At 48.0% G+C, this 12,193-nt stretch overlaps 3 non-coding genes across 3 annotated transcripts; all 3 read left to right on the top strand.

Annotated features, from left to right (window-relative positions):
* The first annotated feature begins 4,027 nt into the window (after nucleotides 1-4,027).
* On the top strand, nucleotides 4,028-4,219 carry LOC141231403 (U2 spliceosomal RNA). The gene has a single exon (XR_012297813.1). It is a non-coding gene; the product is annotated as a U2 spliceosomal RNA (small nuclear RNA).
* A 6,182-nt stretch (nucleotides 4,220-10,401) lies between these two features.
* LOC141231426 (U2 spliceosomal RNA) lies at nucleotides 10,402-10,591 on the top strand. The gene has a single exon (XR_012297828.1). It is a non-coding gene; the product is annotated as a U2 spliceosomal RNA (small nuclear RNA).
* Nucleotides 10,592-11,712: 1,121 nt separating this feature from the next.
* LOC141231128 (U2 spliceosomal RNA) lies at nucleotides 11,713-11,903 on the top strand. Its single transcript, XR_012297538.1, has one exon. It is a non-coding gene; the product is annotated as a U2 spliceosomal RNA (small nuclear RNA).
* The last annotated feature ends 290 nt before the right edge of the window (nucleotides 11,904-12,193 follow it).

Below are 12,193 nucleotides of genomic sequence, written 5' to 3' on the forward strand. Positions count from 1 at the left end.
CCACCCGCCGCTATCTATTCCGAGGAGGATTTTCCCCTTCTTGTCTCCCCAGTTCCAACCCGGGGAAAGAGGAAGGTGGAGGACAGCCCTGCTACTGAATCCTCCAAAAAGAAGATTCTGGATTTCGTAGGCGAAAAGGAGGATACCCTCCCTGAGCCAGAAGAGATGGAGCACATGGTTGAGACCCTGGTGGCCGAGCCAGAAGAGGAGGAACTGGTGGTCGCCGAGATCGAGGCCGCGCTGCTTGACCAGATGGAGGAAGAGGGCCTGCTGGTGATCCCGTCACCAGCAGTCAACACCGACGAGGGACCACCCGACCGGAGTGGTAACTAAGGTGTATTGCCTGCGCTAACTTTTTCTTTTTTCCCTACATGATGGCTAATATTAACTTATTTTCCATTAATGTCAGGAGCATCAAGGACAAGTTCAGACGTCAGACTATTTATGCCTTCCTTACTTCCCAGTTGTGTGATGTTTATATGTTGCAGGAATGTTCCCTTCCCTCCTCTAGGTCCTTCAAACATCTGGCCAGGGAGTGGTCCCACGGTCCATCCTACTGGTCCGGTGGGGGTGACTGCAAGTCTGCGGGGGTCGCAATTCTGATCAGGGGGGGCGCATTCACGCTTGAGTCCGTCCAGGAGCTCATCTGCGGCAGGGCTCTTGTTGTAGATGGCAACTGGGCGGGAGAACCTGTCAGGTTCATCAACGTGTATGCGTCCCCACTGAAGAATGAGCGTTTGGAGCTTTTCCAGACCCTGCGGCTTCAGCTTGCCACCACCAGGACCTTAGTGATGGCCGGGGATTTCAACTGCCCCATCGAGGAGGATGGTCGTAGTTCTGGCACATCTGCCAAGTTGGACATCACGTCCAAGCTGCTCATCGAGATGGTAACCGAGGCCTCTCTTCAGGACGTGGTGGGCTCCATGGGGAGAGGCTCCACGAACTATTCGTGGAGCCGACCCGATGGCTCACTCCGCTCCAGGATTGACTTTGTGTTCACCTCTCGGGCAGTCAGGCAGAGTAGGCACTCGATGGTCTCCTGCTTCTTCTCCGACCACAGAGCCATTCACTTACAAGGTGTCCTCGGCGACGGTTTTCCGTCCGGCCCCGGCTCCTGGAAGCTGAATTGTGCTCTGCTGGCTCAGGATGAAGTCGTGGAGGAGCTGAGAGCAGCCTACGCAATGTGGCAGTCCTACAAGGGTAGCTTCCAAACAGTCTCTGATTGGTGGGAATATGTTAAACTTGAGTTTCGCTGTTTCTTTCAGGCCAAGGGTCGACAACAGGCGTGTGAGAAGAGGAGGGACTTCAGAGGGCTGCAGCGCGAGCTGCGGTCGCTGCAGGACCTTCTTCACTGCGGCTGGGACGTGAGGGAGGAGCTGGAGGAGACCAAGAAGAGCCTGAAAAGGCACTTTGAGGAGGAGTCCAAGCGAATCGTCTTCCGTTCCAAAGTGGAGAATCTGGAAAAGGGTGAGAAATGTAACTCATTCTTTTTCAGGAAACTTCATGCCGGTCACACGCCCCTGAACGAGCTGCGAGACGAGAGCGGAAACATGCGACGTGGGAAGGAGGACGTGATGAGGGTCGTCAGCGACTTCTACAGCGAACTCTACTCCCACAAGACTACCGACCCCGACGCTGCTGATAAGTTCCTGTCAGGTATCACTAACCATCTTGATCCTGCAGGCACGGCAGCCTTGGACAAACCTCTGATGGTGGGCGAATTGCTCTCTGCCGCTAAATCCTTTAGGACCGGCAGGACCCCGGGCAGTGATGGTCTTCCAGCGGAGCTCTATGTAGCGCTGGGAGACCTCATCTGTCCGGACCTGTTGGACCTGTACGAGGAGATGGTGGTGGAGGGTAGAATGCCTCCATCTTTGAGGGAAGGAATGGTCACGATCCTGTACAAGCGGAAGGGAGAGAGGTGCGACCTGAGGAATTGGCGTCCCATCACTCTGCTCAACGTGGACTACAAGATCCTGGCCAAGACGATGGCGACACGACTTAAGACGGTCATCGGACGGATCATCCACCCGGACCAGACCTGCGGCATCCCTGGACGTCGCATCGCAGACAGCCTCGCTCTCGTGCGGGACACGGTCGAGTACATCAAGGTCCGCCGCTCACACGCGGCCCTGGTCTCCTTGGATCAGGAGAAGGCCTTCGACCGGGTTTCCCACGAGTTCATGGGCCGAGCTCTGCACCGGTTAGGTTTGGGTAACATGTTTTGTTCGTATGTCCGTCTGATGTATTTTGATATCCACAGCTCGGTGTTGGTGAACGGCTGGAAGACTGACCCCTTCCCTGTCCTCTCTGGGGTCAGACAAGGCTGCCCTCTATCACCTCTTCTTTTTGTTTGTGTTATAGAACTCTTCGCAGAGGCTATCCGGCAGAATGGAGAGATCAGAGGGATCACCGCACCGGGTCCGGGACGACACGAGGTCAAGTGCTCGCTCTACATGGACGACGTCACCGTCTTCTGCGCTGATCGTGGTTCAGTCGACGCCCTCGTCCAGACGTGTGAGAGGTTCGGCCGGGCTTCAGGGGCCAAAGTCAACTGCAGGAAGTCGGAAGCCATGCTCTTCGGGGATTGGCAGCCGGCCTCCTCCGCCCCCTTCCCCTTCAACATTCAACCGGATTTCCTCAAGGTGCTGGGAGTCTGGTTCGGGAAGGAAGGAGCGGCCCTCAAGTCCTGGCAAGAACGCTTGGCCAAGGTGAAGCAACGGATCGGACTCTGGAGCCTCAGACACCTCACTTGTGAGGGTAAGGCACTCGTCCTGCGTAATGAGGTCCTGCCCGTCTTGCAGTACACGGCGCAGGCCTGGCCCCCACACGTCACTGTGTGCAGGGCCATTACCAGGACAGTGTTTCACTTTGTCTGGGGATCCAAGATGGACAGAGTCAGGCGGGCCGTCATGTACAAGGAGCCTCGCAAGGGTGGGAAGGGCGTTCCAGATATCCCCACCCTCCTGCGATCCTCTTTTGTGTGTGATTGTGTCCGCCGGACTTTGCAAGTCAAGAATGGCTCCGCGGGCAGGTCCATGTCTCGCTTCTTCCTGCTTCCTCTTTGGAGGCGACTCGGCTGGGACAAGTGGGACAGCTCCTTCCCCTACAACTGGACGACGCCATGGTTCTACGGAGACGTCGTTCGATTTGTGGGGGAGCATCAACTGGAGGGACTCAAGCCCGACTTGTGGAAGCCCAAAACTATCCACAAGCTAATCAGAGCCAAGGATGACATGGAGAACATCACAGGACTTCACCAGGACACGCTGGAGACTGTGTGGACAAATGTGTCGTCTGACAGGCTGACCAACGGGCACAAGGACTTGTCGTGGATGGCGATTCAGGGCAGACTGCCCGTCCGGTCATTCATGCATGCCCGGAACCTGTGCAAGACCCGGTACTGCCCAAGGTGCCCCTTCGTGGAGGAAACATCTTTGCACACTTTTTGGGACTGCGTATTTGCACAGCGCCTATTGACTGCACTTGAGGACGACCTGAGGAACTCTGTCCCCAGGGCGAGCCTATCGCACCATTCTGTGCTTTACGGACTCTTCCCTGGGGTTCATACCGTCGGAGCCATCCAGGAGGCTTGGCGCCTTATGAACTGCTTCAAGGATGCCGTTTGGGTCGCCAGGAACCGGCTCATCTTGAGGAGGGAGAGGATGTCCATCCAGGACTGCCGCAGGCTGATCCACAGCCTGCTCAGAGACTATTCCATCATGGACGGTCCGGAGGACGAGGATGAGGACTAAACCCCTCCTCCCCCTCTCCCCTTATGTGTCTTGTCTTTCAATAAAGCTTCGGGCCTGTGATTTTCCCCTCCCCATCCCCTTTTTCCCAATCCCCATCCCTTATCACGGTTCGTCGTACTGTATTGATTGACATGCTTTTTCTTTCAGATTGAGTGTTTTGTGTAGCATAGGGGTGTGATGTGTCTAGTTAGTGCGTCGTATCCTCATGCTATGTAAATATGATGTAGAATTCTGTGTGTACTGGGCTGCGGCACTGTACACTGTCTGTTAACTTATTTTTTGTGCTAATAAAAGATATATTCAATCAAAAATCTGTTCTTATCAGTTTAATATCTGATACGTCCCCTATCTGGGGACCATATATTAAATGGATTTTTAGAACAGGGAGATGGAAAAAGAGCTTGCTCTGTCCACTCCACGCATTGACCTGGTATTACAGTATCTCCAGGACCGGTGCACCCCTTCTTTAATGCAGTTTCTAAAATCAGAAAGAATTGAATTCAATGTTTTTTGTTCATTTTGCTTGTTTGTCGGATTTTGGGATGGACTCTTTGGCTTTGCTTTTCTTCTCCTCATTGGATTTTTCATGTTCAAAGTTGCAGAAGCCAGATTACAAGCTCATTTTGGTTCAACTTCAGCAACTGTGCATTGCATTGCCATGTAATGTAATGAAATGCTATCTTTCTAGCTCTCCCTTTTTACTTCCTTTTGGATAAACAGACATATTAGGCAAGCATTTTGGAGCTTTCACCTAAATAACTACAGGTGGTGAGATAAGCTGCACAATATAATTGACCTTTCAGTATATTGTTGCACACACACCATCTATTTAGCAAATGCCCTTGTTATCAACAGCAGCCTTTTAAACTCACCTGAGCTAACAGGTATGTGCGCTGGTTACTCTGCTGCGCTTAAAATTTCTTTTTTGGTTTGCTACAATGCCTTTTCTGAAACGTTGTCTCCCTCTGCTGGAACACTGACTTCTTTCATTTAATGCCTGCAGACTATAAAAGAGAACCCAACCCAAAAAGTTTGGTTGATTAGTCTGTGGCATTCTGTTAAACTGTTGCTTATGGCGGTCTCTGTGAGCTTCTCAGCGACATTCAGCCAGCCAGGTATCCTGCCTGCAGTAGATGGAATGTGGCAATGGAACGCTGGCTGCGCGTGTCATAATAGGCTCTGAGCCTTTATATACCTGTGCACAGCAGCAGCCACCTTCAGTCTGCTGCTGGACAGCCAGCAGCAGCAGCAGCAGCAGCAGGAGAGGTATGTAATCAGCAGCCCTCCTGCTAAGGGTAGACAGCTGCTCGTTCCACCCCACCCCCCGCCTTAATTGGTTCTCCTCCCTTCCAACGGTGTTGAGGCGGGTGGGAACAGCAGGGGGTGAAGGTGCTGTGTTTAAAGAGGTGGAGTTATGCAGATCTAAAACGCGTGGATTGCAGCAGCAGCAAGCCGAAAAGTGCAGGCATGTAAGATATCTAGAGGTTGACAACATGTCTTCTTAACGGGAGTCCAGGAGCTCATCTCCACAAATGGACTTTTCAGGATCCTTGGGTGGCTCCGTAGTTTGAAACCAATTCTGGTTATCGTTTCTCGGCCTTTTGGCACGATCTATCAGGTTTACCTGTGTGGTCTTGCCTGTGAGGTGCTCTTGGTACCCTTTCTCTCGGCCTGGGGGGATCGTTCCTCTTCGGAGGGACTTAACCCCCCTGCTGCTATTGGGAGGAAGGATTAGTCCGGGAGCAACGGGAAGGGATCCCATGAAGGCTTGCGCCTTTCAGAGAGAAGAGTCGGTACGTTCCTGAGTGAAGGATGCCGGCAACGCTTACATATTCATCGGGTGATGCCCGGATGCGGAACACCGTGAGGATTGAAGTTGGAGCAGGATCGAGGACGGAGAAGAACTTGGACTACATCTGCCATAGGATTCTGCTTGGAGTTCTGGAGTTTCGGCGGGAAGACATATTCTGCTTCCAGGACAATGAGTACAAGGGGACTTACACCATCACCTTCAAGAGCCAGGGATGCTGTCACCAACTCGTACAAAAGGTAAATGAGAAAAACTACTTAGATGAATTGGATGGACTAACCTTTTGTCTCTTGTATGCCTATGACGAGATCCCTATCGTGGTGCATTTCCCGAACCCCTTTGTGGAAGCTGCAGACATCTCGACCTACCTTATCCGTTATTGTGATGATCTGAGATACCTGGGCACTGTGAAGAACGCGGTAGGCTTCTGGTGCGGCAAGAGGAGGTACATGGCCCGTCTAAAGAGGGACCCAAGCGGAGTGGGAGGAATGCTACACCCTCCCTCAACATTTGTGATCGGTAAGAGCAGAGGCTACTTATTTTACCCTGGAATGCCGGTATGTTGCAGGAACTGTGGACAAATGGGTCATACCCAAACGTCCTGCACGGGCAGGAAAGTAGACCGCTGCAATAATTGCAGCTGTTACGGACATTTAATGAAGGACTGTCCCGCTGGGAGGAAATGCAATCTTTGTGGTGAGGCGGGGCACATGTTCCGAGGATGCCCCAACAGGACCAGGACCAGGACCTATGCAGAAGCTGCATCTTCTGCAGCTGAGCCGATGCGCCCGCCGGTCTTCACTGGCGGGCCGGCGTCGGAGGGCGGTTCGAAGGGCGAGAAGGCTGGGATGGAGCAGGGAGCCGGAGGCCCCTCTGGGGCGGCCCCTGCATCGAAGTCCCTTAACGATGGGCGGACCTCGCATAGACCGGAGCGGAGGGGTTCTCCTTCTGGGAGGGTATCCTCCGTGTCGATGGTTCCCGATACCGATCCTGTTGGGCTGGAGGGTGGTGCCCCTGTGCGGTTGGCTACAGGGGACCACGCAGCGATGGCCTCAGGATCTTCCAGGGCGATTAGCCAGCCAGATGAGGGGGCTTTGCTTCTAGGTGGCGAACATCAGGGAATCGGTGTTGGTGATCTTATCCTGATGGACCAGTCTCTCCCCCTGGAGGAGGTGGAGGAAGAGGAGGACTGCACCAGTGACCTAGTGGAGTCTGCCCCGAAAAAGAGACGGAATGTCGAAGCCCCAGCGTCTCCTGGAATGTGGCTGGGAACCGTGACCTACGAGGGGGCAACCGCCGGCTCACAGAATATCGAGTCGTTTGGGTCCTCTAGCCCGGATGTCCTGGAGCAATTTGACATACAGGGCTTTGAGTCAGGTGTCCTCATGGAAGATCCACCACCCTGACCTATGAATGCCGACATTAAGACTTGTCTCACTGAATGTGAGGTCATTAAAGAGCCCAGTTCGTAGGGCTGCTCTATTTAAGTACTTAGAAACCACTGACTTTGACATATGTTTATTACAGGAATGCGGGATACAACATGCACTAAATTATAATGACATCAAGACAGATTGGAGACTGGGGCCCTCCATCTGGTCTGGCTCCAATGACAACAAGTCAGCGGGGGTGGGCTTCCTCTGTCGTGGGAGAAATATTACTGTAAATGCTGTCACAGAAATAGTACCAGGCAGAGTGGTTTTAGTGCATTTTAAATTTAATGGTTTTACCCTACGTGTAATGAATATTTATGCTCCCCCTGATAAGCAAGAGAGAATTAATTTATTTGGGATATTGCCATTGTACTGTACTGGGTCATCTCCCCTGATCGTAGGGGGTGATTTTAATTGTCTTTGTGCTAGTGAACAACGAGCGGGGGGTGACCCTTTACGCAAATTGGATAAGTCATGTCATCTATTGAAAGATTTTATAACTGATTTTAAATTATGCGATGCGTGGAGGTCACTCCTGCCGACGGACCCTGGTTATACGTGGTCCGGAAGAGGGGTGTCCTCCAGGATCGATTTTATTTTCCTATCAGATGATTTTAACCCTGTAAAATGTGTTTTAACATCAAATATATTTTCTGACCATAAGGGCTTGGAGGTGCACCTAGAATACCGGGATGAACAGAGGGTCAACAGGGGCCTCTGGCGTCTAAGTACTTACCTGCTGGAGGACCCTCTGATTCGACAAGACTTTGGTAAAGCCTATCAAGCCTGGCGGCGACAAAAACCTTCTGATGCCCCTATGGTAACCTGGTGGGAAAATTTGAAAAAAAAAGTCAGAATGTTTTTTATAAAAGCAGGGAGACGTAAAGCTAGAGAGAAAAAAAGATGTTTTAGTGATCTTAATACCAAACTACAAACACTTTTTAAATTCAAAGAGCTAGGGGTGGAGGTGGGAGATGATATTGCTAGCCTAAAAACTGAAATCCAGAACTGCATAGACACAAAGGGGAAAGAGATTATTTTTAACTCTAGAGTGCAGCACTTGGAGGAGGGGGAGAAGTGCTCTCGCTTCTTCTTCAAAAAAGTCATGGATAAAAGAGAAGTGATCACAAATCTAGAGGGTGAAACATCTATGCAGGGAATGTTGAATGCTACTTTTAACTTTTATAAGCATCTTTTTAGTAAAAAAGTGTATAGATGAGTCCTTTTTATCTGATGCTCTTAATGATCTCGATTTTAAGTTAAATTTTACAGACCAGGAGTTTTTAGAACGCGATATTGTTTTAGAGGAATTATTTTATGTTTTTAAAAGTTTCTCTAAGGGTAAAGCACCTGGGTGTGATGGACTACCTGTAGAATTTTACCTTACTTTTTGGGACATTTTAAAAGAGGACCTTTTTATGCTTTTTAAAGAAGTTTTTATTTGTGAACAGTTGCCATTTTCGTGGAGGAGAGGAGTGGTGTCTTTGATATATAAAAAAGGTGATCGCAGTGCTCTAGCGAATTGGAGACCCATAACTCTCCTAAACGTTGATTACAAGGTACTTGCTAAGGTGGTTGCAAACCGGCTCAGGAATGTCATTGCCAAACTAATCCAGCCTGAGCAGGTTTGTAGTGTACCAGGCAGAAGTATTTCAGAGGTTTTAAACGTATTAAGGGATGTAATTTGGTATTCCAGAGACCGGGGTCAAAATGTAGCTCTTTTAGCCCTAGATTTTGAAAAAGCTTTCGATAGAGTCTCTCATAGATTTCTTTTTAGAGTTTTAAAAAGGATGGGTATCCCTAATATGCTTTTAAATTGTATTAAGATTTTATATAAAAATTGTTTTAGTCAAATTTCTCTTAATGGCTTTTTAACAGATGGAGTTCCCCTTGAGTCCGGAGTGAAGCAGGGATGCCCCTTGTCGCCCATCCTGTTCATCTGCGCCATGGAGCCCCTGCTGAGCGCAATAAGGAAAGACAAAGTGATTAGAGGGGTTCCTGTTCCTGGCGGAGGTGGCAGTGATGTGAGAGTCTTTGGCTACATGGATGACGTGACGGTTGTGTGCTTGGACCCTGCTTCCCTCCGGAGGGCTGTGTTGCGCATTGAATTTTTTTCCCAGGCATCCGGGTTTAAACTTAATTTAAATAAATCTGAATGTCTGACTTTGGGATCCTGGGACACCGCCCAACTCCCGCAGCTCACTATAAAACGAGACAATGTAAAAATTCTTGGAGTTGTTTTTAACGAGGAGAATGTGGGAACTCAAAGCTGGGAGAATGTCATAGAAAAAATGTCAAAGAAAATATCATTTTGGGGTTTGAGGTCCCTAACAATGGAGGGGAAAATTTTATTATAAAATCAGTGTTGTTACCCCTCATACTGTATATAGCTATGGTGTACCCCCCCTCTGATGTTTTAATTAAAAAAATGACTAGGATGATCTTTATGTTTTTATGGAACTCCAAAATGGAAAAATTAAGGAGAGAAATAATGAGGAAGAATAAAATGAACGGCGGAAGGGATGTCCCCGATTTACATATTTATTTGTATTTAAATTATTTCTGCTTTTGTTTCAAACATTTTAATGGTAATAGTGCGCTAAGTTATTTTTTAAAATATACTTGTGGGATGATTTTTAAAAGATGGTTTAAGTTGTCGTTGAATTCCCCTGTTTTACTATGCCCCCCCAAACACCAGGCAATCTTAGAAAAGACTGTTCGATTTTATAGCCTTGGTGATTTTAATATGGACATTTTTAAAGACCGCAAGAAGCTTTTATCTTTTCTGAGGAGGAATGAAGATGTGACCCCCATAGTAAATTTCTCAGAAGAGAGATCGAAGCAAGTTTGGAAGAATGTCTTCGGGAAATTCTTAGCAAATGGACATAAGGACATCGCATGGATGGTGGTCCACCAGTGCCTCCCCACCAGAGAGTTTCACCACAGGAGAGGCCTGGTGGCCAGAGCAAAATGCCCCAGAGACTCATGTATTAATGACGAAACCACCTTGCACCTTATGTGGAATTGCCCATTTGCACAGGAACTTTGGCACAAAGTTGGGATTCTTTTAAAATGGACTTGCGGTTTAAGAGATTTTAACCATGAATATGTTTTATATGGCCTTTTTAAATGTCCGACCCCTCAACAGTATTGTATATGTTGGTGTATGATTAACTGTTTTAAAGACGCCCTTTGGAAGGCACGCAATATTTTACTTTTTAAACGTGATGCTATTTCTGTGAAGGATTGTCTTAAAATTGCTTTTAGTCAGATGTATATTTATTACTTGAGGGATGTCAAATGTATTGGGAGGAGGGATGCTAATCGTATATGGGGTTTTTATGGGTGGAATTCTGTGTTTTATTAATGTATTGTTTGTGTTGCTGTTTTTTGATTGTAAACCATCTTTTACGCACTTAATAAATTATGTTGAAACCTGATCTGTTCTTATCAGTTTAATATCTGATACGTCCCCTATCTGGGGACCATATATTAAATGGATTTTTAGAACAGGGAGATGGAAAAAGAGCTTGCTCTGTCCACTCCACGCATTGACCTGGTATTGCAGTATCTCCAGGACCGGTGCACCCCTTCTTTAATGCAGTTTCTAAAATCAGAAAGAATTGAATTCAATGTTTTTTGTTCATTTTGCTTGTTTGTCGGATTTTGGGATGGACTCTTTGGCTTTGCTTTTCTTCTCCTCATTGGATTTTTCATGTTCAAAGTTGCAGAAGCCAGATGACAAGCTCATTTTGGTTCAACTTCAGCAACTGTGCATTGCATTGCCATGTAATGTAATGAAATGCTATCTTTCTAGCTCTCCCTTTTTACTTCCTTTTGGATAAACAGACATATTAGGCAAGCATTTTGGAACTTTCACCTAAATAACTACAGGTGGTGAGATAAGCTGCACAATATAATTGACCTTTCAGTATATTGTTGCACACACACCATCTATTTAGCAAATGCCCTTGTTATCAACAGCAGCCTTTTAAACTCACCTGAGCTAACAGGTATGTGCGCTGGTTACTCTGCTGTGCTTAAAATTTCTTTTTTGGTTTGCTACAATGCCTTTTCTGAAACGTTGTCTCCCTCTGCTGGAACACTGACTTCTTTCATTTAATGCCTGCAGACTATAAAAGAGAACCCAACCCAAAAAGTTTGGTTGATTAGTCTGTGGCATTCTGTTAAACTGTTGCTTATGGCGGTCTCTGTGAGCTTCTCAGCGACATTCAGCCAGCCAGGTATCCTGCCTGCAGTAGATGGAATGTGGCAATGGAACGCTGGCTGCGCGTGTCATAATAGGCTCTGAGCCTTTATATACCTGTGCACAGCAGCAGCCACCTTCAGTCTGCTGCTGGACAGCCAGCAGCAGCAGCAGCAGCAGCAGGAGAGGTATGTAATCAGCAGCCCTCCTGCTAAGGGTAGACAGCTGCTCGTTCCACCCCACCCCCCGCCTTAATTGGTTCTCCTCCCTTCCAACGGTGTTGAGGCGGGTGGGAACAGCAGGGGGTGAAGGTGCTGTGTTTAAAGAGGTGGAGTTATGCAGATCTAAAACGCGTGGATTGCAGCAGCAGCAAGCCGAAAAGTGCAGGCATGTAAGGGATCTAGAGGTTGACAACATGTCTTCTTAACGGGAGTCCAGGAGCTCATCTCCACAAATGGACTTTTCAGGATCCTTGGGTGGCTCCGTAGTTTGAAACCAATTCTGGTTATCGCTTCTCGGCCTTTTGGCTAAGATCAAGTGTAGTATCTGTTCTTATCAGTTTAATATCTGATACGTCCCCTATCTGGGGACCATATATTAAATGGATTTTTAGAACAGGGAGATGGAAAAAGAGCTTGCTCTGTCCACTCCACGCATTGACCTGGTATTGCAGTATCTCCAGGACCGGTGCACCCCTTCTTTAATGCAGTTTCTAAAATCAGAAAGAATTGAATTCAATGTTTTTTGTTCATTTTGCTTGTTTGTCGGATTTTGGGATGGACTCTTTGGCTTTGCTTTTCTTCTCCTCATTGGATTTTTCATGTTCAAAGTTGCAGAAGCCAGATTACAAGCTCATTTTGGTTCAACTTCAGCAACTGTGCATTGCATTGCCATGTAATGTAATGAAATGCTATCTTTCTAGCTCTCCCTTTTTACTTCCTTTTGGATAAACAGACATATTAGGCAAGCATTTTGGAGCTTTCACCTA

The sequence above is a fragment of the Phyllobates terribilis genome, unplaced genomic scaffold, assembly GCF_046119375.1.
Source record: "Phyllobates terribilis strain yellow unplaced genomic scaffold, ASM4611937v1 Scaffold_505__1_contigs__length_1300667, whole genome shotgun sequence".
Taxonomy (NCBI): domain Eukaryota; kingdom Metazoa; phylum Chordata; class Amphibia; order Anura; family Dendrobatidae; genus Phyllobates; species Phyllobates terribilis.